Raw genomic sequence first — 27,323 nt, 5'->3', positions numbered from 1 at the left:
TCAAAGGCTTCCATAAATTTACATCAAAAGAATTCTAGAAGGCTAACTAGCAAAGCTGATGAATTTGTAAGATTCTTTGTTAATTTAATCATTTTAGCTCATTAAACAATTGAATCTTTATGGTCTTTGAGAACATTTTAGAGCCTTAATTTTGAAAAGATTATTTCCAAATGAGCCTGTCCAACACTGCCTGGCATTCACAGCTGAAGCCTCGAAGACAGGTTTAACAACTCTGCTGAAAGCGCCTGTCTCTTCTCCAGTTTCTATGGAAACAGCTGTCAGATTGGCAAAAATAGGACAGTACTTTAAATAATCATTCGAGCAAAGTCCACCCACCAAGGAGGGCCCCAAACCCACTTGAGCAGACCTGGGTCTGTCCTGCTACCTGGCTCAGGTCTGAGGTAAGGGCGGGGGTGCCCTTGCTCGTGCCCTTTGAGGAAGGCCTCTCTGCTCCAGATATAGCCTGGCCCACAGCTCCCGTGGCTATTTTCATCCCCCTTGGAATTCCACTCCCAGGGCAGGGATGCTGGCTGCTGTCCACTGGGGTTCCATTTCACTGGGGCAGTATTTTGAGGTGATGGACAAAAAGGCTCTTAAAGACAGGGGACTGAGTTTAAAAGGATCTAGAGCAACTGAATTGAGATTTTTACTTTAAAGACAGGGGGCTGAGTTTAAAAGGATCTAGAGCAATTGAATTGAGATTTTTACTTTCTTTACTTTGGAAGCTTATGAATTTGTGGTGCGGTATTCATTGGTGGACTTAAAAAACAGGTTGTTATTAGTAACTAAGGCCTTTTCCAGACCTTGAGAAGAAAGGGAAATGTTTCAGGGAGAAGGGGGGAAACACTGATGGCCACAACGCTTCTTTATGAAGACATTGGACCAAAAATCAATCCCCAGTGCCATGGAGGTAGCCTGACTAAGGCTGTGGGAGCAGGTGGGCTTTCTAGACTAAGCATTCCACTGGCCCTGATCCCCAGCACCCAGACCAGTAAAAGGAAGTGCAGGAAGGAAGTCTGGTTTTTCTACATTTAGCCTGACCTGGGACAATTCTTGGCTGTAAGACCATTTTGGAGCTTCAGTTTCTCTCTATATAACAGAGGTTCTAATACCCAGGACCTGCCTTAAAGACCACTGAAACTGCTTAATAAACCTTAAATGCTACCCAAAGGGGGGTAATTATCTCAAAATTCTCCTTCTGAGCCCTTCATGCTTGCACTCCTTCCAATAGGTGCACTCCACCTATTCTCCTCTCCCCCTCCACTTCTGGGCCCTTTCCCTCAGACCCCTCACAAGAGTTCGACTCAAATTCATCAAGCAATCACCCCGTGCCAAGTGTGCCAGATTCCAAATCTAGAGACTGGAGTTTCAATTTAGCTCTGCTAATTACTGAGTGACCCTTCCCCACCCCCAGCAGCTAATATCCTTCCCCTCAGTCCCCTGTATCTATCTACCCTGTATATATTTTGTACATTTATGGAGTTGTTTACATTTAGTCCTCCAACTCCTTAGAAGAAAAGCCCTTTAAGACCTGCAGGACATATTTGGGTTTCCTTCTATCCTCCAAGCTTATCACAGAGTTGTCAACTAGAAAGTAATAAATACATGTTGACTGCTATGGGCTTCTCAATAACCTCGGGAGGGAGATACTGCAGAGATCATCTCCATTTTAGAGATGATGAAACTAAGGCTTAGGGATTTGCCAGCAGTCACCAACTAGCAAAAGGGAAGGATCTGAACCCACACAGTGTGCCCCCAGGGAGGACCATTCCTGAGAAGTCCATGGAGTATGAAGAAAAAGGAATTCAGTTGTTTTCCTACCCCAACCTGCAACCTGAAATCTCCCTTCCTAGAGATTCCCTGTCTCCCCAAACCAGGGGTTCTCAAACTACAGCCTGCGGAGACGGTTATGAGGCCAGCCAGGTTATAGCAAATGGGCTGAGGGGCAGAGACAGAGTGTGAGGTTTTGCTTTTACTATAGTCCGGCCCTACAACAGTCTGAGGGACAGTGAACTGGCCCCCTATTTAAAAAGTTTGAGGACCATTGCCCTAAACCCTAGAGACAGGACTGAACCTCCAACGTCATTGGAAAGGGGGACTCCTAGTCAAGGCAGATCAACTTTGGCTACAACTCAGTCTTAGAGGAGCTTGAGTCACTTTTCACATAGCCAGGATATGTGGGAGGCCCCCGGGTCTTCCAGGCTATCATTATCACTGCCATCATTAGGAATTATTATTGTTACATGGGGGGCAGCTAAAGAGCACCATAGTGCATTGAGTGCCAAGCCTTAAGTCAGAAAGACCTGAGTTCAAATCTAGCCTTAGACCCTTACTAGCTGTGTGAGCCTGGGCAAGTCATTTCAGCCTGTCTGCAATTTCCTTATCTGTCAGATGGACTGGAAAAGGAATGGCAACCACTCCAGCGTCTGCCAAGAAAGCCCCAGATCCCAAAGAATTGGACAAGACTGAAACTGACTGTTGCTATGGTTGCTACAATGTTACCGCCACACACTATGCAAGGTCCTTCACTACTGTTGTTGTGGCTATTTTGTTGCTACAATGTCACCACTACTCACTGGGCCTCACTGTGTCTCTCTCCCTATGTTGCTGTTGCTACAATGTCACCCTACTCACTGGACCACACTGTCCCTCACTATGTTGCTGTTGCTACAATGTCACCACTACTCACTGGGCCACACTGTGTCTCTCCCTATGTTGTTGTTGCTACAATGTCACCACTACTCACTGGGGCCACACTGTGTCTCCCTATGTTGCTGTTGCTACAATGTCACCACTACTCACTGGGCCACACTGTGTCTCTCCCTATGTTGTTGTTGCTACAATGTCACCACTACTCACTGGGCCTCACTGTCCCTCACTATGTTGCTGTTGCTACAATGTCACCACTACTCACTGGACCACACTGTGTCTCTCCCTATGTTGTTGTTGCTACAATGTCACCACTACTCACTGGGCCACACTGTGTCTCCCTATGTTGCTGTTGCTACAATGTCACCACTACTCACTGGGCCACACTGTGTCTCTCCCTATGTTGTTGTTGCTACAATGTCACCACTACTCACTGGGCCTCACTGTCCCTCACTATGTTGCTGTTGCTACAATGTCACCACTACTCACTGGGACACACTGTGTCTCTCCCTATGTTGTTGTTGCTACAATGTCACCACTACTCACTGGGCCACACTGTGTCTCCCTATGTTGCTGTTGCTACAATGTCACCATTACTCACTGGGCCACACTGTGTCTCTCCCTATGTTGTTGTTGCTACAATGTCACCACTACTCACTGGGCCTCACTGTCCCTCACTATGTTGCTGTTGCTACAATGTCACCACTACGCACTGCGCCACACTGTGTCTCTCCCTATGTTGCTGTTGCTACAATGTCACCACTACTCACTGGGCCTCACTTCCCTCACTATGTTGCTGTTGCTACAATGTCACCACTACTCACTGGACCACACTGTGTCTCCCTATGTTGCTGTTGCTACAATGTCACCACTACTCACTGGGCCTCACTGTGTCTCCCTATGTTGTTGTTGCTACAATGTCACCACTACTCACTGGGCCACACTGTGTCTCCCTATGTTGCTGTTGCTACAATGTCACCACTACTCACTGGGCCACACTGTGTCTCTCCCTATGTTGTTGTTGCTACAATGTCACCACTACTCACTGGGCCACACTGTGTCTCTCCCTATGTTGTTGTTGCTACAATGTCACCACTACTCACTGGGCCACACTGTGTCTCCCTATGTTGCTGTTGCTACAATGTCACCACTATGCACTGGGCCACACTGTGTCTCCCTATGTTGCTGTTGCTACAATGTCACCACTACTCACTGGGCCACACTGTATCTCTCCCTATGTTGTTGTTGCTACAATGTCACCACTACTCACTGGGCCTCACTGTCCCTCACTATGTTGTTGTTGCTACAATGTCACCACTACTCACTGGGCCTCACTGTCCCTCACTATGTTGCTGTTGCTACAATGTCACCACTACTCACTGGGCCACACTGTGTCTCCCTATGTTGCTGTTGCTACAATGTCACCACTACTCACTGGGCCACACTGTGTCCCTCACTATGTTGCTGTTGCTACAATGTCACTGCACCACACTGAGCCACAGTGTCCTTCATTACTGTTACTATTATTGCTGCTACAATGTCACTGCCCCCCTGGGCACACTGTGTCCCTCCCTACCGTTACTGGGGCACCACGCCACTGGGCCACAGTATCCTTCGCTACTGTTACTGTGGCTAATTTATTATTGTCGTTGCTACAACCTCACTGTGACTGAGGCCAGACGGAGCTCCTGCGTTTGTGTCCGCAGGGCTTGGGGCCATCGGGAAGCCTTACTCCCTCGCCTGGTTCTTGTTATGGGATCAGGAGCTCTCTGAGTCCCTCGGGTCCGAGCCTCTCCATCAGACATGGGAGGAAACTGAGGCTGGTGAAGTGACTTAGATCATACAAGATCATACGGGATGTTAAGAGGAAAATACTAAATTCGAACCCAGGACCTGCCCCAGCCCGGCTCCTCCTCTCTGTGTGGCCCTGAGCCAGGAGATGGTCTCCTCGCCGCCTGCCCCGCAGGCCCCGCCCCTGCCGACCCCCGGTCCCCTTCTACCCGGTCAGACCCGCCCCCACGGTCCCTCGGGCCCTCACCGGGACCCCCGGCCCCCAAGCCAAGCGACGAGGTGTCGCGCCGTCACCCCGAGTACTGACCCCGGCGTCCCCGGTTCGGAAAGTCCCGCGCGCAGGCGCAAACCCGCCCTCCCCGTAGGGCCCAGGTCTTGGCCTCGCGGCCCCAGGTGCCTCCCCACCCAACCATTTCCGGTCCCTCCAGGGGGTTCCGCCCCTATTTCCTGCCCTCTGGCTCCGCCTCTCCCCTTCCTGCCCGGTTCTCTTCGCCATCACGCGCGCGCGCACGATGCCGCCTCGAGGAGCGCCAGACAAGGAGAGGAGGGGCTGCCGCGGCGCTCTGGCGTCCCCTGGCGGCGGGAGGAGACGGTGGCGACCAGAGCGCTTGGAGGACCGAGAGACTTCTCGGCGCCTGTCTATTCCTGGGTGCCAAGGTGCGGCCTGGGAAACTGACAGCCCCGCGCTCTGACGCCACCTCTGGACATCCGGCCTGCTTCCCCTCGCCAACGGGGAGGTGCGCGCCTGCCGGGGCCTAGTGGGGCACACGTCTCCGAGGGTCCAAACGAGCTCTTGATTACACTCACTGATTCCATGTATTGGGTCAATGTTGTGCCTTTCTTTGTATCGCCAGGCCTGGCACACAGTAGGGGCTTAATAAATGCTTGTTCACTAATCAGGAAGATCCCAGTGCAAATCGAGTCTCAGACATTTCCTAGCTGTCTGATCCTGGACCAGTTAGTCAATGGCTGTCTCCCTCAGTTTCCTCATCTGGAAAATGGGGATAATAATAGCCCCTACCTGCTAACATTCCACAGAATATTGAATGAGATTTATCTATATGGATCACTTTATCGGGGAAAGGCACGGTGATTTTTTTCTTAAAGCTTCAGGAAAGAATGATTTATACCACCCTCATGAACAAATGTGTTTATTCCTCACCAAACATTTCGGGCCGTTTGGGGCACATAGAAATAGTAACTATTTTTCAGTTAATAAATTTAATCAATTAATTAAATTTAATAAAAGAGCCCCATCCTTATGCAGCTTAAAATAGTCACTTGAGTATAGACACAGACTGCAGATAATGGGATCATCTGGGTAGAGTAGATGGGATTAGAAAGGTCATCCAGTCCTGCCCCCTGATTTGACAGCTCAGGAAATTGAAGCCCAGAAAAGTCACATGATTGCACAAGTAGAATGTGCCAGAGGGGGATTTGAACCCAGGTTCTCTGCCTCCAGGTCCAGTATTTTTCCCCTGTGGCATGCTAACTGATGCCATGTTCCATCACAAGAATTCTCCTGGCCAGAACCTTTTGGAGATATCTCCAGCAGGGTACAGACAGAGGAGCTTCTGAGCAATTGAAATGCTTAAAAGAGATGGGATTGGCACTGAGGCGGAGCTACGGCTATCCCATAAGAGAAGGAAATAAAATGATAGCCGGGACCCAGATGTCTGCCTCCTTTACATGCTCCCTGAAACCTGTACGAAGAGTTACAGGGAAAATCTGGTCCTGGGGCCAAGAAGCCCAGTGCTCCCCAAAGCGGCATCAGATTCCTCCAATGACTTTCCACTGGAAGTATGTCTTCCCTTTCTGCCATATTGGAGAAAGAGTAACTGATGGGGAGCTTAGACATGATCTGGTCCCAGGGCCAAGAAGCCCAGTGCTCCCTAAAACTGCATCAGATTCCTCCAAAGACTTTGCACTGGAAATATGTCTTCCCTTTCTGCCATATTGGAGATAGAGCAATTGATGGGGAGCTTAGACAAGTGCTCCCCAAGGGACACATGTGAAGGCAGTGGTCATTGGAGGCTAAATGCTGACAGGACTACATAGCTGATCCAGTTCCTGTTTCCCTCTAATTATTATTTGTTGATTGACTAATCCTCTCAACAATCTGGTGAAATACTACAGACATCACCCCCATTTGGTTGGACCTTAATAAATGCTAGTTGATTCACTGGCAATGAAGATATACATCCTCTTGAAGTTAGAAGATGGTCTTTTTTTTTTTTTCCCCCAGCAGATGATCTTTGAGAAGAAGGTCCAAAAAATGAATTCTCCAGCGACCAGCACAGCTCTGCCCCTCTCTGACCTCACATTGATTGGTCTAGGATGGCAGACACATAAGCCATCATCAGGAAGGTTGCCAAACAGTTCAGAATATTTGCATTTCCAGGAAGCAGATCTAAAAAGCTGTCAGCAAAAAATCAGTTTAATTAGACATTAAGGCCTAGTTTACTATTAATAGATAAATTTGACCATTATTTCCAAGGATGTTGAAAGCATTTATTCCTGACAACACAAATGCTTGAATGTTGATGATGGAGCTGGTATTTATCAGATAAAATTAGAAAGATGCCAAGGGCCTTCTCACAGGCCTGCTTTCTGGCTGATAGTTTTCAATGTTCTATTAAATAAGAGTAATTTTTTTTTTTTTTTCCCAGCATGGGACTGAATTCTACAAAATATAAGAGGGCCACATAATTTTTTTAAAACTAATAATAATAGCTCTCATGTAGAAAGCACTTATAGAGCAGGTAGATGGCAAAGTGGATAGATTACTTGATCGGCCATTAGAGAGATCTGAGTTCAAATTCAGTCTTTGCAAGTCACTTCAGCAGGTTTGCCTCAGTTTCTATATAACGGAAAAGCACTCCAGCATCTTTGCCAAGAAAACCCCAAATGTATTAGAAATAATCCACAATTTTAGCAAGGTTGAAAGATACAAAATAAATCCACATAAATCATCAACATTCTTATATATCTCCAACAAAATCCAACAGCAAGAGATACAAAGAGAAATTCTATTTAACATAACTGTCGATAGTATAAAATATTTGGGAATCTTATCTGCCAAGGGAAAGTTAGGAATTATCTGAACAAAACTACAAAACACTTTCCACACAAATAAAGTCAAATCTAACCAATTGCAAAAATATCAAGTGCTCTTGGATGGGTCAAACAAATATAATAAAGATGACAATACTACCTAAACCAATCTATTTATTTAGTGCTATACCAATCAAACTTATAAGAAACTATTTTACTGACCTAGAAAAAAATAACAAAATTCATCTGGAAGAACAAAAGGTCAAGAATTTCTAAGGAATTAATGAAGAGAAAAGCAAATGAAGGTGGCCTAGCTGTACCAGGTTTAAAACTATATTATAGTGACTTAGTGACTGTTGCGTAGAGGTCACCAAAACCATTTGGCACTGGCTATGAAACAGAGAAGTTGATCAGTGGAATAGGTGAAGTTTATAGAACAAAATAGTCAATGACTATGGCAATCTATTATTTGGCAAATCTAAAGGTCCTAGCTTTGGGGATAAGAATTCACTATTTGACAAAAACTACTGGGAAAATTGGAAATTAGTATGGCAGAATGTAGGCATAGACCTATCACCATACACCAAGATAAGGTCGAAATGGGTTTGTGATCTAGACATAAAGAATGATATTATAAACAAATTGGAAGAATGTAGGATAGCTTACCTCTCAGATCTGTGGAAGAGATAGGAATTTGTAACTAAAGAAAAATTAGAGATCACTATTGATCACAAAATAGATAATTTTGATTATATTAAGTTTAAAAGTTTTGTACAAACAAAACTAATGCAGACAAGATTAGAAGGGAAGTTATAAATTTGGAAAACATTTTTTTTTATATTCAAAGGATCTGATAAAGCCTTATTTGTAAAAATATATAGAGAATTGACTCAAATTCAAGCCATTCTCCAATTGATAAATGGTCAAAGAATATGAATAGACAATTTTCAGATGAGGAAATTAAAACTATTTGTAGTCACATGAAAAGATGCTCCAAATTACTATTGATCAAAGAAATGCACATTAAGACAACTCTGAGATATCACTACACACCTGTCAGATTGGCTAAGATGACAGGAAACAATAATAATGAATGTTGGAGGGAATGTGGGAAAAATGGGACACTGATGCATTGTTGGTGGAATTGTTGAATGGATCTAACCATTCTGAAGAGCAATTTGGAATTACGCTCAAAAAGTTATGAAGCTGTGCATACCCTTTAATCCAACAGTGTTTCTACTGGGCTTATATCCCAAAGAGATCTTAAAGAAGGGAAGGGGACCTGTATGTGCAAAAATATGTTTGTAGCAGCTCTTTTTGTAGTGGCTAGAAACTGGAAACTGAGTGGATGCCCATCGATTGGAGAATGGCTGAATAAATTATGGTACATGAATGCTATGGAATACTTTCATTCTTTAAGAAACGACCAGCAGGATGATTTCAGAGAAGCCTGGAGAGACTTAGAAAAATTGATGCTGAGTGAAGTGGCAGAACCAAGAGATCATTGTACATGGCAATGACAAGACTATATGATGATCAATTCTGATGGACTTGGGAAAGAGGACAATGGGAATTGAGTGAGGAACACAACATAGCATTCTCATTCTTTTTGTTGTTGTTTGCTTACATTTTGTTTTCTTTTTCAGTTTTTTTTCTTCCTTCTTGATCTGATTTTTCTTGTGCAGCAAGATAACTGCATAAATATGTGTGTATGTATATATATATATGTATGTATGTATATATATATATATATTAACATCTATTTCAACATATTTAACAAGTATTGGATTACCTGCCAGATAGGAGAGGGGGTGGGGGAAAGGAGGGTAAAAATTTGGAACAAAAGGTTTTGCAAGAGTCAATATTGGAAAAAAACATTCATGCATATGCTTTGTAAATAAAATGTTTTAATAAAAAAATTTAAAAAAAGAAAACTCCCAAATAGGGTCATGAAGAGTTGAACATGACTGAAAAAGTTGAACAAATACAGCATTTACTATATTCCAGGCACTATGCAAAGTACTTCATTTGTTATGTTATCTCACTTGAGCTTCACACCATTTAGAGATAGGTGCTATTATTATCCCCATTTCACAAATGAAGAAACTGAGGTAAAAAGGGGTTGAGTGACATTTACATACAGTGAATAAGTGTCTAAGGCTGGATTTTATTTTGAACTTAACAAAAAAAAAAAAAAAAAAGGACACTTCATAGTAGAAGCAAAAAAGAGGATTGTACATGAAAATGAATCTCTTTTATGTGCAACTTTTCAAATCTATAATAAATTCAGCCAATCACTTTCAAAGCTGTCTTGTCTATTTGGGCTTCTTTCTGGCCTTCCTGAAAAAAGGAGTAATAATACAATCTGACATTTATTTCTATGGTGAGGATTCTAGTGAACTCCAAGAAGCAGCAATTAGACAATTCCCCACCTTCCTACACCACTTCCAAGGGTTTGCCTTTGACCTTAGGCAGCATTCCCTGCCTTCACCCAGTCTACTTTCCAGCCCAAAAAGGAGATTCATTTGCCCCATGCAAAATTTTCCAATCTTCTCCTCAGACTGGCCCCCTGAGCCTGAACTAGATACTTTCCTCATCTTTTGCTCCTTAGAATTTTTATCTTACTTTACTTCAAAGCTTTCTTTCACACTTTCTGCCTGAGACCTTTGCTGTTCCTCCCAATTTCTACTGACTTCCTCCTGACATCTGATTGTTTCAGTTTTGTACTTTATTTTCTAGATACCAATTGCCAAAGAGACTTTCAAGAGGACTGATAGAGCAAGTGCTAAATTGATAGTTTGTGGGAGGCCTCCTCATTCTGGCAATCGTTTTCAATATCTAGGATTCTAAACTAGGACATAACAGGGCAATTATATCACATAATTAATGAGGGGGAGGAGTGTAGAACTTCCTTCTCTCCCTTTTCTCCATAGAATCAGATGCACCTTCCTTATAAGTTAGTAATGATGATGATGGTCATGTGTCCCCATCTCATTTCCTCCCACTGGGTCCAAATCTCACTTATCCTTGAACAACTACACACACACACACACACACACACACACACACACACACACACACACACACACACACTATCTATACCAGGCTCTACACATTTCAACAAATGTTGAGGATACAAAAGGGAAGCTCATAACTGGTCTTATGCATTTCATGAGAAAGTCTGTTTTCTATTAGAGATCTACCCTCCTTCCCCCAAATACAGCCCCATGTTTATGGCAAAGAGAGGGGAGGGAGAAGTCGCTGGGAAAACAGTCCTGATCTCTGAATTCTGGCCAGAGAGGGCAGTGGTAGAGACAATCTTCAAATCTTCAAGCTCCTTTGAGCCTGTGGGCAGCCAAGAAAGTTTCTCTCCAAAGGTCACTAGGGGGCGCAATTAACCTCTTCAAGGACCCACAGCCTTTTCCATTCCTTCCTGGTGACTTGAGCAAATATCCTCCCTCCCATCCTTATTTCTAAAGCACCCAAGGATCCCAGAATCTCTAGTGGGAAGGGACTTCTAAGGCCATTTAGATCTATTCACAGCATTCTGAGCAGTGGGAGCCCCTGAGCTCCAGCATGGAAAAGGCGAACTACTTAGGGATAACTCTAAGTATGCCCTTATTTAAAGCTCAAATTTAGCTTTTGGCGATCCCTCCCATGGGCTCCTGCTTCTACTTTCTGGGTCCAGCAGAAAAATTTGCCCTCTGAGGCTGACTCTATCCTCTATGCCCTGATACATCTCATCCTCCTCCTCATGTTCATCATTCTCATCTCAATTCTCTATGTCATAGTACTACTTGTTCTTTTATTTTATTTTTTTCCCCCCTGAGGCTGAGTTTAAGTGACTTGCCCAGGGTCACACAGCTAGGAAGTGTTAAGTGTCTGAGACCAGATTTGAACTCGGGTCCTCCTGAATTCAAGGCTGGTGCTCTATCCACTGTGCCACCTAGCCGCCCCGTACTACTCATTCTTATTTTTGTTATTATTCTACCCCTGATGCCGTGATGCTCATGACAATAATAATTGTTATTGCTATTATCTCTATGCACTTTGCTATGATGTCTCCATGACTCTTGTTGCTGTTGTGAAGTTGTGAGCTCCTTGAGAACAGAGATGGATCTTGCTTGTCTTTGTGCTTCCAGTGATGAGATGATGCCCTTCCAATAAATGCTGCTTTGCCCTTCTCCTCTCCATTCTGAAGTCTTCTATTCTCCAGTCTACATACTCCTGCTTCACTCACCAAGCGTTGGGGCCCTTCACTAGCCTGGCTGCCATCCTCTGAACACTCTCCAGCCCTTCCTCAAACCATAATTCCCTCATCTGACCCATCACAGCAGAACTGCTCTATTCTAATCTATCCTGGGAGGCCATGGTTCTCTCCCCTAAGATGATAATAAACTTTTTTTTTGTCCACCATATCTTACTGCTGGGTCATTCAGAAACAGATATGATGCTTCAGATCAAGGTTTGTAACCCTGAAAGCCAGAATAGGAAGGGACAGCAAGAACTTTTGTCATTAAAGCCCTTTGTGTGTCAGCAAGAGAAGTTCCAGTAAGTCTATTCCCCTCATTTCACACATGAGGAAATGGAGGCCCGAGGACAGCAGTAATTTTCTTTATTAAAGCTTTCTATTTTCAAAACATATGCATGGATAATTTTCATTATTCACCTTTGCAAAACCTTGTGCTCCACATTTTTTCCCTGTCTCCCACAGACAGCAAGTAATCCAATGTATATTAAACATGGGCAATTCTTCTATACATATTTCCACAATACTCTTGCTGCACAAGAAAAATCAGATCAAAAAGGGAAAAGAAATGAGAAAGAAAACAAAATGCAAGCAAGCAATAAAAAGTGAAAATACAATGTTGTGATTGGAACACTCAGTGCCCAGAGCCTCTCTCTGAGGGCAGATGGCTCTCTTCATCACAAGATCATTGGAACTGGCCTGAATCATCTCATTGTTGAAGAGAGCCACGAGACCCAGTCACACAAATAGTAAGCCTCCAAAGTGAGATTTTAACTCAGATCCTCAGCCTAGAAAGTCAGTTCTCAATGCTTCCTTTACATTAAACAGTGAAATCAATAGTCTCTGTGTTAAAGGAAGAGACAGTGTCCTTAAAGTTAGATTGTCTAATCCTCCCCCTTACTTACCTGATGAGGAAACTGAGGTCTAGGGAGGGAAAGTAACTTGCTTGAAGTAAAATAGGAATTAGAGCAAGGACCAGAATCTAAGTTTCCTCATTCCCAGGCTTTCTTCCATTGTCTCTTTTACCATTGTTGGGGAGACAATGCCCAAGCTTAAGACATAAATAAAGAATCCCCCCCCAACCACCACCTCCCTCCACCCCAAAGGTTTTGGAAGAACAAGAAGGTGATGGAAAGACACTGAGATCTGAGGTTTCTAGCACTGCTTGGGGTTCATGGCTTCATCTGTGGTCTGATGAACTGCAAAGGAAGCATGTCCCTTTGTGGAGAGAAAAAATTGTAATGTTACAGATTAATTTTTTTTTTAGTGAGGAAAAAAAAGCAGTAATTGCTTGTACTGGGGGATTTCGAAAAAGCCCCTTTGGGCTGATCAATGGGAACACTTTGAAGAGGATAATTATGCATGTGGAGGATGAGGATTATTACTTTAATGGTATTAAAAGACTGATTAAGACTAAAGGGATTTGGAATCTGTTTGCTAGTTTCTTAACCAGTCCCCGAAGAAAAGGCTTAAAATGTAAGAGATCTGCTGGGTAACACTGGACCCAGGAGGGAGAAGGAACTGGCTGGACTCCAATCTATTCTCTGTCACTGTTGGCCTTCCTGGGCCCTGGCTTTCTGAAGTTCGAGGCTCTGAAACTAATATAGCAGAAAGAGTTTGAGATTTGGAGGCAGAAAGACACCCTCTGGCTTCTCTCACCTGCTGCCTTGCCTGTATGACTTTGGACAAGTCACTTAACCCTGTTTGCTTCAGTTTCCCCATCTGTAAAATGAGTTGGAGAAGGAAATAGCAAACTGCTCCAGCATCTTTGCCAAGAAAACCCCAATTGGGACCAAAACAAGTCAAAAACAATTTTGTAAGGATTCTCTCACCTAGTCTATCGGAACTGTCTCTTGTGAAAATGGAATAGCTAATGATTTTACCAGCCTCTGGGATTCATTCAAGCTTCCTTAATATCCAGAAAAGGCCAGACTGACCTGGAATCAGATAAAACTGAGCATTACAAAGAACAGAAGTTCTTTGTAAGATTGGCATACTGAATCCAAAACTTCCCCCAGATACTGAATCCAGAACTGCCCCCCAGATACTGAATCCAGAACTTCTCCCCAGATGCTGAATCCAGAACTTCCCCCCAGATACTGAATCCAGAACTTCCCCCAGCTACTGAATCCAGAACTGCCCCAGCTACTGAATCCAGAACTTCCCCCAGATACTGAATCCAGAACTGCCCTATATACTGAATCCAGAACTGCCCCAGCTACTGAATCCAGAACTTCCCCCAAATACTGAATCCAGAACTGCCCTATATACTGAATCCAGAACTGCCCCAGCTACTGAATCCAGAACTTCCCCCAAATACTGAATCCAGAACTGCCCTATATACTGAATCCAGAACTGCCCCCTAGATACTGAATCCAGAACTGCCCCATATACTGAATCCAGAACTGCCCCCAGATACTGAATCCAGAACTGCCCCCAGATACTGAATCCAGAACTTCCCCCAGATACTGAATCCAGAAGTGCCTCAGATACTGAATCTAGAACTTCCAGATATCTTGCTAGATAACCAACTCAGACTGATTTATATTAACTCCCACTTCCAAAATAAAACCCAACTCAGAAAGCACATGATAAAGACCACTCCATGCCTCTCACCCCACCCCCATCTTGATTTTTTCTCTTTATTATTCCTGCAGCTTATGCCTACATATATCCCCCCCCAGGCAATTGGGGTTAAGTGACTTGCCCAGGGTCACACATCTAGGAAGTGTTAAGTGTCTGAGGTCAAATTTGAATTCAGGTCCTCCTGACTCCAGGGCTGGTGCTCTATCACTACATCACTTAGCTGCCCCTCAATACATGTTTATCATATATTGGATTACTTGCCATCCAGGGGAAGGAGTGGGGGAAGAGGGGGAATTTGGAACACAAGGTATTGCAAGGGTCAATGTTGAAAAATTATCCATGTATCTGTTTTGAAAATAAAAGGTTTAATTTAAAAAAAAAATTGTATCCAAGTAGAATTAAGATGCTTCTTGTAGGGGGACAAAACTGTTATAAAGCACAGAGAAGACATAATAAAGTAGCTCATAACTCAGTTTAGGCTTAAAGAAACTGAAGACTTCCTCCCATCCAACCAAGGAGTGAACCTGATGGAGCATCCCATACCCAGCCCAGCCCAGCGCTGCATGTGTTGCCCTAGATTGGTCATCATCGGCCCCACAGCTTTTACCTGAAGGCTCCTCCCTCATCTTCCCACTCACTTCCACCTTCTGGAATCCGGCTGCCTTTATTTGCCTCCTTAAACAAGCTTTCCCCAGCCAGATGGAGTCATCAGCCTCTCCCAGCCAGGGGCTGGTTTCTGGCGGGTCTAGACCACACAGAGTGATGTGCTCATCTTTGTATACAATTTCCATTCCAAGAACCAGACTCCCTGTACTTCCACTTCACCAGCTGCCCCGATGCTCCCCTTTTTCCTCTGAGCTTCACCATTATAATCCGGCTACTTTTTCCACTCGGGAATAGCCTCCTGTGGCCTTCCCACTCTGGAAGATGCTTCTATTCCTTTGGTACCTCTTCTTCCTCTTATTGGGGAATTCCTCCCCAAAAATCCTATGTCAGGAAGGCCACTGGCCCACCATTTTCCCCTTTCTCTCCACTCTGCTTCTGGCCCCTCAGATTTGGCCACTGAGTCCCTTCTAATCAGTCCCCTCCCCTTAACTCCTTTTTTTCTAATCCTCTTCTACAATTACAAATTAATCTCCCTGAGGGCAGAGTCTGCTTAATTTCCTTCTTTCTAGTCTTCTGCTTTCCCACAGTGCCCTTAATAAGGGCTTATTGTCTTAATGACACAGGGAGACCCCATCTAGAGGTTTTTACCCTTTCATTTGTTGGAACTTCCTCCCAGGGCTTTAGACAGTCAGATTAGAAAGTGGCTAGTGGACTCACTAGTCCAGGAAGGCCCAGAGCATGCCATCTTTACTCTCCATTTCCTGGCCATCTTTTGGAAACCACCAGCCAACCTCCTGGTAGTGCCTCATGTACCCTTTCCAAGTCCCACCCCACTTCATTTCTTGAACCATGCTCAAATCAATTCTGCCAGGTGCATGTCAGGCTCTCGCACCACCCTATAACCTTCAGGAGCAAAGTATCCCTCCTAGGTCACCATTGCCCTCCATCCTCTCTTAGGATATAAGTGGCTTGAGCACAGGAGCTGTCACTGCTTTGATGTTTGAACCCCTAGTTCCATTCATTCTTCCATTCATTCCTCCTACTGGATTGCTTTCAGCCACCTAATGGACACTGAGCTCATTGATGGGTTTGTTCTCATTCTTCCCTATGCCTTTCCTCCTTGTCTCTTAAATCCCAACCTTAGGACCTCCATTTTAGTTTAGGAAGTCTTCAGGAGTCAGCCGGGACCTTTCTGGAAAATTTCACATGTCTGTGATCCTTATTTCATGTGATTATTATTACCTCAGTATATGCTTTAACCCCAGAAGGGCAGGGAGGATCATGCATCATGGAAACTGGACCTAATGGGTCAACCCCAAGCAGCTTATTTATTCATGGCAGCTGGGTAATGTGGAGAAGCCAGAGCTGAACATGGAATCAGGAAGAATCCAGTTTGAAATGAAGAAAAAATACCATTATTAAATGGCTCATCCCCAAAAGAGAGCAAAGAAATAAGAAAAGTTTTACGTCCATAAATATTGAGAGCAAAAATGGTCTGATTTGTGGCTAAAAATGTGGAAACTAACTAGATGCCCTTCAACTGAGAAATCCTTGAATCCAGAAAATTGTGGTGGACGCAATTGTGCTGTGAGAAAGGAGGAAATACAAAGTCTGATTCTTTTTGTACAGCAAAATAACTGTTTGGACATATATACATATATTGTATTAAATTAATACTTTAACATATTTAACATGTATTCGTCAACCTGCCATCTGGGGGGGGGGGGAGAAGGAGGGAAAAAATTGGAACAGAAGGTTTTGCAATTGTTAATGCTGAAAAATTACCCATGCATATATCTGGTAAATAAAAAGCTATTAAAAAAAAAAAAAATAGCCAAACTGGGGGAAAAAAAAAAAAGGAAGAAATAAGTGATTTCAAAGAGACAGGGAAAGACTTGAAGGAGCTGATACTGAGTGAAAAAGAACAGAGGAACAATTTAAAAGACAATATCAGCATTAGAAAAATGTACAATTTTGATAACTTCTATAAATTGATAAAGAATAAAAGCAGAACCGGAGCAGTTTAGATAATGATAGCAACAACACAGTAAAGAGAAATAACTGAAAGTTGTAAAATTTTGATGAATACAGGGATCATCCATGATTCCAGAGGATGAAACATGCTGTCTTTCTGACAAAGAGGGAAGAGGTACAGAAGCATACACACATGTATGCAGTGAGCAAGATATATATGTGTGCATGTCTATTTATATATAATCTAGAAATGTTTGCACAATCTAAGAACTCATTAATAAAACTTTATATGAAACCGTAAGTCTCCTTATAAATTTAAATGTTACTACTGTTATTATAAACATTTGTTGATTTGATTTCTAAATGGCCTCCCCTAGTGCTCTGTATTCCCTCGTCAAAAACTTTACATCCTGTTTTTGGCCTCCTTTTATAACCCTGGTGCTTAGTGCAATATTTGGCATACTGTAAGTGCTTAATAAATATTGATTGTTGGTTGGTGCCTTGGCTTGAAGTAGCCATTTTGACCAGCTAGCTTGTGACTGTCTAGATTGATCCCATGATATATTGAATCTGAACCTGTGCAAAGAATCAGAGGAGCATGGTGGGGGGAAAGCCAAAGCCAGAAAAACTTGAGTTCCAGGCCAGTCCAGAACCTGACATATCCTGACTCTATTAGTCTGAAGAAGTGACAGCCTTAGAGATCCCTGATCATCAAGACTTAAGCAATAATTGGTCATCTACATGGGTGGAGGAAGTTTCCTCACTAGGAGTTCCCCATGCCAAAGAAATTATAGACCCATTATGTTTGGAAAGACATGTTTGAAATTTAGAGTTTTGCAACTACAAGCAAGCTCTGATCCTTTATATAAATATATACATACATACATACATATATATGTACATATATATATATGTAATATGTTTGTAATGTGTGTGTATAAAATATATAGATATGGAAAGTTAAATAATGTTTACTCTTAGGAACAAAACACTTCAAAAGACTGATTGTCTGACTCCCATCTACCTCCAACATCACTGCCCTGCCATCTTGCTTTGGTAAGGTTCTGCCCTTAATTCACCACAGTCACGATGACTTTTGAATTCTTTGCCCCTGTTGCTGAAGATCTCTTAGCTGTTTATTCATTGGCAGATAAAAGATTGCCCTTACCAAATATGTGAGAGCTTTCTGCATAATCAGTATGTGACATCACCATCCAGTACATTGTTGTGTGAAATTCCAACAAGGATGCCACCTGGGAAACAAGTAAACAGAGAGGAGAAACAGCCCTCTGTTCAGATCTAATATCGATTATTTGCTATTCAATTACTAAGAAACTTGACTCACTTATGGAAACTTAAGGGTTTGTTCTTCAATCATGTTGGTTTGTGACCTCATTTGGTGTTTTCTTGGCAGATACACTGGATGGGTTGGCCATTTCCTTCTCCAGCTCATTTTACAGATGAGAAAATTGAGGCAGACAAAGTGAAATGACTTGCTCAGGGTCACACAGTGTCTGAGGCTGGATCTGAACTCAGGAATTCCTGACTCCAGGCCTAGAACTGTCTATTGTACCATCTAGCTCCCCCCTAATAACTAAGATGGTCTGCATTAATATTTTTAGTTACTTATGTATATCAATCACATCAACATATACATATATTGTGCTAGAGAAATTTGCTATTTCTTTTTCCGTGATTAAATGCCATTATTGAAGTCTTGTTGTTTTCCCTCTACATTTCTAAGCTTCTGAGGTAAGAGTTGAAATCCTACTGAGAGTATCTTAGTGACCATCTGAGTAAGAAAAGAGGAGTCCATCTTATAGATTCTCAACCTTTAGAATTTAAAAATAAGAGTCTCAGAGACTCCAGCCCAAGGCTGTGAATAAACAGGAAGGTTAAACACCCAGATCTATGTCTATCTCTGTCTTAACCATCTATTGCTTAGAAGCATCATAAGCATTTCAGATGTAAGCATAGTAAAATGAAGATGCTGCCATCCCATGACTTGGGTCATGGGACACTAGCCCTTCTGTGCTGCTGAGGTGGTGCTACACTTTATTTACAATTCACAACTTTTATCTAGAAGCAAGTAACTCACAGAAAGTGTGTACTCCACTCTTAAGACCTAATTAACTAGGTCTTCAATAAATTTTGGGCATAGGCCATCCTTCATTCCTGCCATTCATGCTGGCAGATTTATTCCATAATCACCTTTTAGAGAGAATTTAGTACTAAATGACAGTGAATGGGTAGGAAAATTTGTACACTTATCCAGCCTCCAAAAATTGGTCCCTCAAACACAGAACAAGTCCTTTAAATATTTTATCCATCTCTATTCTTTAAAGAATTCTCAATGATGTTCTGGTCTCATAAAGATTTTTTTTTTTCTCTGACTTCAGTGACTACCAAAAATTTGAAGATTTATATATCCATTGGAGGAAGATATGATATAATCCATTCAATGGCTCTCTGTGGAAATCAGATCCCAGGTAGTTCAGGATTGCTTGATAGGGCAGAGGGGTTGAGGTAGAAAGAGTAGCAGCCTTGGATTATAGGGTCTTGGATTGAAATCCCTTTTCCGATAGTTATTTACTGTTCACATTTCCTCTCTGTTCTTTATTTTCCTCAATTAGGAAATGGGAAAGAAGTAAAGGGGGCGCTTTGTAAGCTTTGGAGCTCTCCAAAGAGCTCTTACGGACAGGCATTTTTGGGATAACCTTCATCTTAGAAGACTTCATGAGGCTCTACCATACCTTAGTGACAAAATGAGCCAGGTCTACACCCATGGCACCAAGGAGTAAGGGCCTCTAAAGGAGTCAATTTAGGGGAACACAAAGTAAGAACTGCTGCAGAGGAAAGAATGGGACCAAAAGAATGATTTATACAATGACTCCAACATTATAAAAGAAAATAGCAGTATAGGGCTTAAGGATGTTGATCAATGCAATGACCTGTTAGGATTACAAGGTGATAACTCAGGTTGTCTAAACAATTCTTTAGCTCAGAATTCACACCTTTAGTTCAGGCCTTTGAAAGGAGTTTGCTTGCACCTTTGGACTTCTGGGGAGGAGTTTACATGTTTAAAGGAGTTTACACCTTTAAGAGGAGCAAGTTCATTGGTTGAAGTCGTTCCCACAGGCCCCTGGGAGTTCTCACGGCTATTCTGTACGAGGATAAAAGAGGGCAGCATTGGGTCTGGAGAGAGAGTCTAGACTGGGACAGAGTTGGGAGGCAGTCTGGAAGAAGTTAGAGTCTGGAAAGGTCAGTCTGGATTGGGGAAGGACAAGAGCTGGAGGAGATTCAGAGCCAGGATTCAGGAAGAAGAGGATTCAAGATTCTACCTTCGCTCTGGCTGGAGGCTCCAGAAGCTTCCCAAGAAACCTGCTCACAGAGGAAAAGATTTTACAGAAAAGAAACCTCCTCCCAGAGAAGGATTATAACTTAGAGATGACAGGCTTTTACATTTTGGCGCCCAACGTGGGGCAAGGACTTTTGTTTATCCTGACAAGGACTTATTCTGAGCCCTTCAAAGGAGCTAGCCCAGACCTTCACAATGACCAAATTATGGCCCCAGAAGACAGATGCCAAAGCCTGAGGCCCACTTCTTAGAAAAGAGGGAGTGAACAAGAGGTGCAGAATGAGACATATACCATCGGCCTTGGTCAATGGGTAAATTTGTTTCCCTTGACTATACTCAATGGTATAAGAAAGCCTTTCCCCCATCCCCCCCTTTTTTTAAAAGGGAGAGTTGGGAGAGAGTGAGGAGTTTTGATAATGACACTTTTTTTTAAAGATAAGAAATAAAGGAATATCAAATGAGTCATTAAATATACAAAAAAGAGAACAAAAGAAAATTGAAAAGGGAATGCAGACAAGCCAGACAGCATTGGAATGAATATGTTAAATTTGAAATACACTTAAAAATAAACAAACAAACTATAAAATGGAGACTCAAGCACAATGTTTTCCAGTTCTTTGTATGAGGACTTGAGTTTGTTGATTTTTTTTTTTTTTTAATGTTTAGAAGAATAAAAAAGATTTTTCTTTAAGTGGACTGGATCAAGAATATGGTTTTCTTTTCTTGGCTCTTGGAATAACTCAATTTTTGACAGAGGACCAGTCATCTTGTTTCCCAAAGCCTTTGGATCCACCTTTGCCAAATGAGGGGGTTGGGCTCAATTATCTCTAAAGCCTCTTCCAGCTCTCAATGCCACCTATGATAATACAGAGAGGATGAGAAATGAGTGGGTGGGACTAGATAATCTCTAGCTCTAAATCTGTGATCATGTGGTTAGGATTGGAGGTGCAGATTCAGGAATTTCCCAGTCAGGCATTTAATACTATAATGCAGAAGAGCCCCGTGGATTGTCCTTCAAAGTCCACCTCAATAAAATCATCCCTCATGATTTCTGCCCTAAGAAAATTGCTATTATTATTGCTATTATTATTCAGTAATGTTTGGTTCTTTGAGATCCCATTAGAGATTGTCTTAGTATAGATATTAGAAGAATCTACTATTTCCTTCTCCAGATTCTTTTGCAGATGAAGAAATTGAGGCAAGCCCAGGATTACACAGTTAGTGTCTGAGGCCTAATTTGAACTCAGTTCTTCCTGATTTTTTCTTAGCATTCTATTCATTTAGCTGCTCTATAAACATTTATTAAGTGCCTACTATGTAGACACTACCATCCTATACACTGAGAAAAGTGCTGCAGTTAGCAAGTGTCAGTGCCTGGATCTGAATGCTGGCCTTCTTGATCAGTGAGGTCCTGGGTATCCAGATGGGTATTAGCAGAGAAAACTGAAACGCAGATGGGATTACCTCAGCCTTAAGTGGGCCTTTTGTACAAGTGAACTTTTGATTACAGCCTCACCTCAGGTGGAGGTCTCTGGAGAGCCCACCTTTACTGTATCCAATCAGAAAGCTAGGTTATGATGTCAGTCCTCCAGGTTATATTTCTCCTAAATGACTTAACAATACCTCACCAACTCACTAAGCATCTTTTTTGGAATTAGCCAGCTATGTTGTACTCTTATATCATGGCATCTTTCTCCTTGTTATAGCTAAAAAAAAATTTTTTTTTAAGTTAGTCTGACTTCTAAGCCATCACAATGGTCCTATTAGGACCCCATTCCTTTTAGGGTTAGCTCATAATTCCCCACTTGCCAGGCTTTAATGGCATCTTCCTCCTGGTTAATTATGAGATACACTAAGGAATTGGTTTTTCTTCTTGTTAATTGCTAAATACCCTTTTTCTTGCTAAGTTTTCTTGGAATTTAGTCCACTCTTAGCAGCATAATAAAATTTAACCCCTTGATTTGAAGGTCTATGTTTATAAATTGTTTTGAGATTATTTGAGACACTGACCTATAACCCCAATATGCTTTTAGGATATCAACCTGAACTTCAAGGTTCTTGCCTTGGACATAGTAGGAAACTGCAGATTGGGATCTCACACCTACCACTTACCTTAGGCAAGTCAATTCTCACTGGACCTCAGTTTCTTCATCTGTAAAATGAAAGAATGGGACTAGTATCTTAACATTTTTCCATTTGTGACCCCTCTTTTTGCCCAAGAAATTTGTATGTGACCCAGGATATATAAATTTATAAAATAGGTATACAAATTAAACATTCACTTATAATAAATCATAATTTTGTGGCCCCACATTGGGTTACAAGCAATCCACTGTTTAAGAAGCTAGTGATTAGCTCACTTCTGAGATCTACATTACACTTATCACTATAATATATTGAGATATATATATATATATAATATATTATATATATTATTTAATATATATAATAATGATATATATAATATATAATATATTGACTACTTGTATCCCTTCTCCCATGCCCAACCCAGTGGTCTGAATAGAGGAAAGGCTAGATAACTATTTATTGAATGAATAACAGGATCTCCTAGGAGATCCAATGGATAGATGAGCTGGGAAAAGATCATGATACTAAAGAGTTAACACTGATCTAATCAAACTAAGCATTTTCTCAGTTCTCCAAGTGAGACTCTATCTTCCCCTCAGTTAAACAGCTTGTTAATTCTTTCTCCGGACTGTCACTGTAAATTATCATTTCTACTTCCTCCCTCACAACTGCTCCCTAGAAGCTTCCCCACCCCCACCCCTGAAATTTCCATTTTAATTGAGTAGAATATGGATTTGCTCTGGCAGTAGAAGGTTGAAGGGAAGGGGGGGTTGGCTTTCAGGTCTTCCTATTTCCCAGTATCTTTTGTTCTCTCCACCCCCAACCTTAAGTTGCTTCCTTGAGCTAGGGTAAAAAAACCATAATGAAGCCCCTAGTGGCTTTTAACAATGACAGAAGATGGTTACCAACCAGAAGAAACGCCCACCAGGATTTGCTATTGATTGGAAAATAAGTCAGATCAGGTCCAAAAAGATCCTTTCAGAAAGGCTTTTTTGTTATTGTTGTTCCATTTCTATGAACACAAGCTCTAGCCACAATCCTTCCCTTGATTCCCTGCTTCTCCTGTATCCTTTCCTTCATTATCTGGTCCATGTTCATCACTTTGAACTACCTTAGCTCTGCATCAGGCTGGAGAGTAAGTAAAAGAAAATGAAATGTTTCCTTTCTCCCGCACCTTACTTTATCAGAGTGGCAACATTTCGTGTGTGGCATGTCTCAGATTGAACTCCTATTGTTTCTTTAAAAAATAATAGGGTGAATAAATCAGCCTTTTGTTTTTACATCACAATCATTTTCAAATATATTCCACTTTCTATGGATCTATCTTATCACAAAAAATTGATTAAGCATGTAGTAAACAATTCCTTAGATACTTCTAAAATGCAATAAATCAACAAGTGCTCACAATGTACCAATTAGTAAATATTTACTGCATATGGTGGAGAGAAATAGTTGATCATTCTTAGCTGATTTCTATCCTATGCTGGGCCTGATTGCAGACCCTGGTTGTTCACGTTCGATATTGGACAAAATAAGACATATTTTTAAAGTTGTTCAACAATTATCCAAAGGAGATTTATTTAGAGGATGATGGAAACATATACTCCACAAAGATCCTGCATTGTGCTCGGAGGACACCCTGAGAAGGTTCAGTGCATCTAGGTGTTCATTTCATGGAATTCCTTGAGACTTTTTTTGTTCTCTGAAACAGGAATGATATACTATTAGACTGAACTTTGAGAAAAAATAACTTATTGGACCCCAATTTATTCCAATCAGTATTATTCAGTTCAGTGTGATTCCACAGCAGTGATTAGAAGCAATTATTAGTGATATGCTCATCTAGTAATATACAATTAGTCTAATCAATTAATATTAGCACAGGAATAGCATTAATGCATATGTTACATGTCATATAGGAATAAAATAGGATAATTAGGTGTTATGGGCCAGAACTTGAAATAAGGTGCTAAGTCACTGGAATTGATAGAAACAATGATTATGTATTTAGTACTTATTAGAGTTCACACCTTTAAGGAACATATAAGTAAGGAGCTCCCACAATCCCACTCTCGGAGGCAGAGTCAGATTCATTCCATTTTCCACCTTTGTGCTGGCTGGAGGCTTTGGATTCAGAGGGAGCTGGAAGCAGAAGCTGGAAGAGACAAAGGACTAGCAGCAAGAGCTCTTAGAACCAAGGAGAGAGATAGGCCTCTAAGAAAGCTTACTGGCAAATCACTATTGATCAGAGAAATGCAAATTAAGACAACTCTGAGGTATCATTACACACCTGTCAGATTGGCTAAGATGACAGGAACAAATAACGACGAATGTTGGAGGGGCTGTGGGAAAACTGGGACACTGATGCATTGTTGGTGGAGTTGTGAAAGAATCCAACCATTCTGGAGAGCAATCTGGAATTATGCCCAAAAAGTTATCAAAATGTGCATACCCTTTGACCCAGCCATACTACTACTGGGCTTATACCCCAAGGAACTACTAGAGAAGGGAAAGGGACATGTATGTACCAAAATGTTTGTGGCAGCCCTTTTCATAGTGGCTAGAAGCTGGAAGATGAATGGATGTCCATCAATTGGAGAATGGTTGGGTAAATTGTGGTATATGAAGGTTATGGAATATTATTGTTCTATGAGAAATGACCAACAGGAGAAATACAGAGAGGCTTGGAGAAACTTACATCAACTGATGCTGAGTGAAACGAGCAGAACCAGAAGATCATTATACACTTCAACAATGATACTGTACGAGGATGTATGCTGATGGAAGTGGATATCTTCAACATAGAGAAGAGCTAATCCAATTCCAATTGATTAATGATGGACAGAACCAGCTACATCCAGAAAAGGAACACTGGGAAATGAATGTAAACTGTTATTTTTACCTTCTGAATCCAATTCTTCCTGTGCAACAAAAAATTCGGTTCTACACACATATATTGTATCTAAATTATACTGTAATATATTTAACATATATAAGACTGCTTGCCATCTGGGGGAGGGGGTTGGGGGAGGAAGGGAAAAAATCTGAATAGAAGTAAGTGCAAGGGATAATGTTGTAAAAAATTACCCATGCATATGTACTGTCAAAAAATGTTATAATTATAAAATAAAATAAAAAATTAAAAAAAAAAAAAAAAAAAAAAAAAGAAAGCTTACTGGGCTATTTTGAAGGAGACAATAAAGGATGTGTACTTTAACTCCTAGATGAATTTGAGGTGATTATTGAACTGACCTGAAACTCCCAGAAGCCCCCCCAAGAAACCTGCTCACAGAGAACATTACATCTTTAGAGAAGAATATTACAATTAGGTAGAGAGATTTATTCTTATACTGTCTCAAACTTTAAAACTCTGATTTAACTGTTCATTGCTCATTTACCAGTTATTAAGTTTATTTAAATGATTACAAGAATGCTGACCATCGTCCTTTCCCCATTTTTGCTGCAATCACCGTAGCCAAAAAGTATGGGTGAGATGACTTGGTGTAATTAATACAGATGTGACTTGACAAGGATCACACAGCTAGTATGTATCTGAGGCTGGACAAACATATCTCTGGACCACCCTCTCTTGTCAAGTAGAGGAGGAGCCCATATTAAAATCACTTAGCAGAAATGACCCCTTCTTTGCCCATCCTGCTGATACATCATTTCTTACCCTTCCAGGGGATCAAAATCAAATTCTATCAACCCATGAGATTTCATATTTTTCTTTTGGCATCTTAGATCTTAGATGAGGTCCACTTTGTTAGAGGAGGATAGAGATCCTATGTATTGTCTTGGAACTCCACTTCAATGGTTTTTCTTGCAGATTGGACCTTGTGGGACCCCTACATCATGGAGACTGTAGATGGGCCAGTGATGTATAGATCTGTATCACCCTCAAATTCTACAATTCTGTATAAATCTCTCCAACCTGAAGATTGGTGTGTTTGCCTTGATTTACCTTAAATTCTTTTTCTTTCTTAAAAAAGTCCCTGATTGGAATAAAAGGGACTGTTTGAATATACAATTAATTTGTTTGAATTTATAAGTTCTGGAGCCCTTAAATGAATATTTATAAAAAACTACAAAGCCATAATTTTAAATTTTTTCCTCTATTTGATTTTATTTTAGTTAGAGTAGGGAGATTCAATTAACAGTGAAATTCCTCATCTTTAGACAGCTAGAAAAAAACTTTCTTTTCTTAGGAGAGTTAAAATAAGTTTTTGCCTTTTAGAGACTAGTTTTTTATTTATTTTTATTTTAAGCTTTTTATTTTCAAAATATACACATAGTTTTTAACATTCACCTTTGCAAAACCTTGTGTTCCAATTTTTTTCTCCCTTTACTCCCTCTCCTAGATGGAAAGCCATCCAGTATATGTTAAATATGTGCAATTTTTCTATACATATTTCCACAATTATCATGCTGCACAAGAAAAATCAGATCAAAAAGGGAAAAAAATGAGAAAGGAAACAAAATGCAAGTGAAGAACAAAAAAAAAAAAAATATATATATATATATATATATATATATATATATATATATATATATATATATATATATATCATGGTGTGATCCACACTCAGTTCCCAAAATCCACTCTCTAAATGCATATGGCTCTCTCCATCCCAAGACCATTGGAAATGGCCTGAATCACCTTGCTGTTGAAAAGAGCCACATCCATCAGAACTGATCATCATATAATCTTGTTGCTGTATACAAAGTTCTCTTGGTGCTGCTCCTTTCACTTAGCATCAATTCATGTAAGTCTCTCTAGGCCTTTCTGAAATCATCCTGCTGATCATATCTTACAGAACAATATTCCATAACATTCACATACCAGAAGTTATCCAGCCATTCTCCAACTGATGGGCATCCGCTCAGTCTCCAGTTCCTTGCCACTACAAAAAGGACTGCTACAAATATTTTTGCACACATGGGTCCTTTTCTCTTTTTTATGACTGG

The 27,323-nt window shown here is 41.3% G+C and overlaps 2 protein-coding genes and 1 long non-coding RNA gene across 5 annotated transcripts in view; all 3 read right to left on the bottom strand.

The window, feature by feature from the left end:
- Nucleotides 1-4,857, bottom strand: part of OMA1 (OMA1 zinc metallopeptidase) — a 66,864-nt gene extending 62,007 nt beyond the window's left edge. Inside the window, exon 1 of one of the 3 annotated variants that reach the window (XM_074265810.1) lies at nt 4,748-4,857. The gene's annotated coding sequence lies outside the window, so the exon portion shown is untranslated. Of the gene's footprint in view, nt 1-4,687 lie in introns of all 3 variants that reach the window. The other 2 variants (XM_074265812.1, XM_074265811.1) reach the window with 2 other exon arrangements.
- MYSM1 (Myb like, SWIRM and MPN domains 1) overlaps nt 1-27,323 on the bottom strand; it is a 246,171-nt gene that overhangs the window by 121,295 nt on the left and 97,553 nt on the right. The gene's annotated exons all lie outside the window — the stretch shown is intronic.
- The window catches only part of LOC141541581 (uncharacterized), a 31,904-nt gene continuing 28,508 nt past the window's right edge, over nt 23,928-27,323 (bottom strand). The window contains exons 2-3 of the long non-coding RNA XR_012481846.1: nt 24,386-24,510; nt 23,928-24,057 (exon numbers count right to left, since the gene is read on the bottom strand). This is a non-coding gene — a long non-coding RNA (uncharacterized LOC141541581). The remainder of the gene's footprint in view (nt 24,058-24,385; nt 24,511-27,323) is intronic.

Source organism: Sminthopsis crassicaudata, chromosome 4, assembly GCF_048593235.1.
Source record: "Sminthopsis crassicaudata isolate SCR6 chromosome 4, ASM4859323v1, whole genome shotgun sequence".
Taxonomy (NCBI): Eukaryota; Metazoa; Chordata; class Mammalia; order Dasyuromorphia; family Dasyuridae; genus Sminthopsis; species Sminthopsis crassicaudata.
The sequence above is the reverse complement of the archived record's forward strand: the minus strand, read 5'-3'. Positions and strand labels throughout refer to the sequence as shown.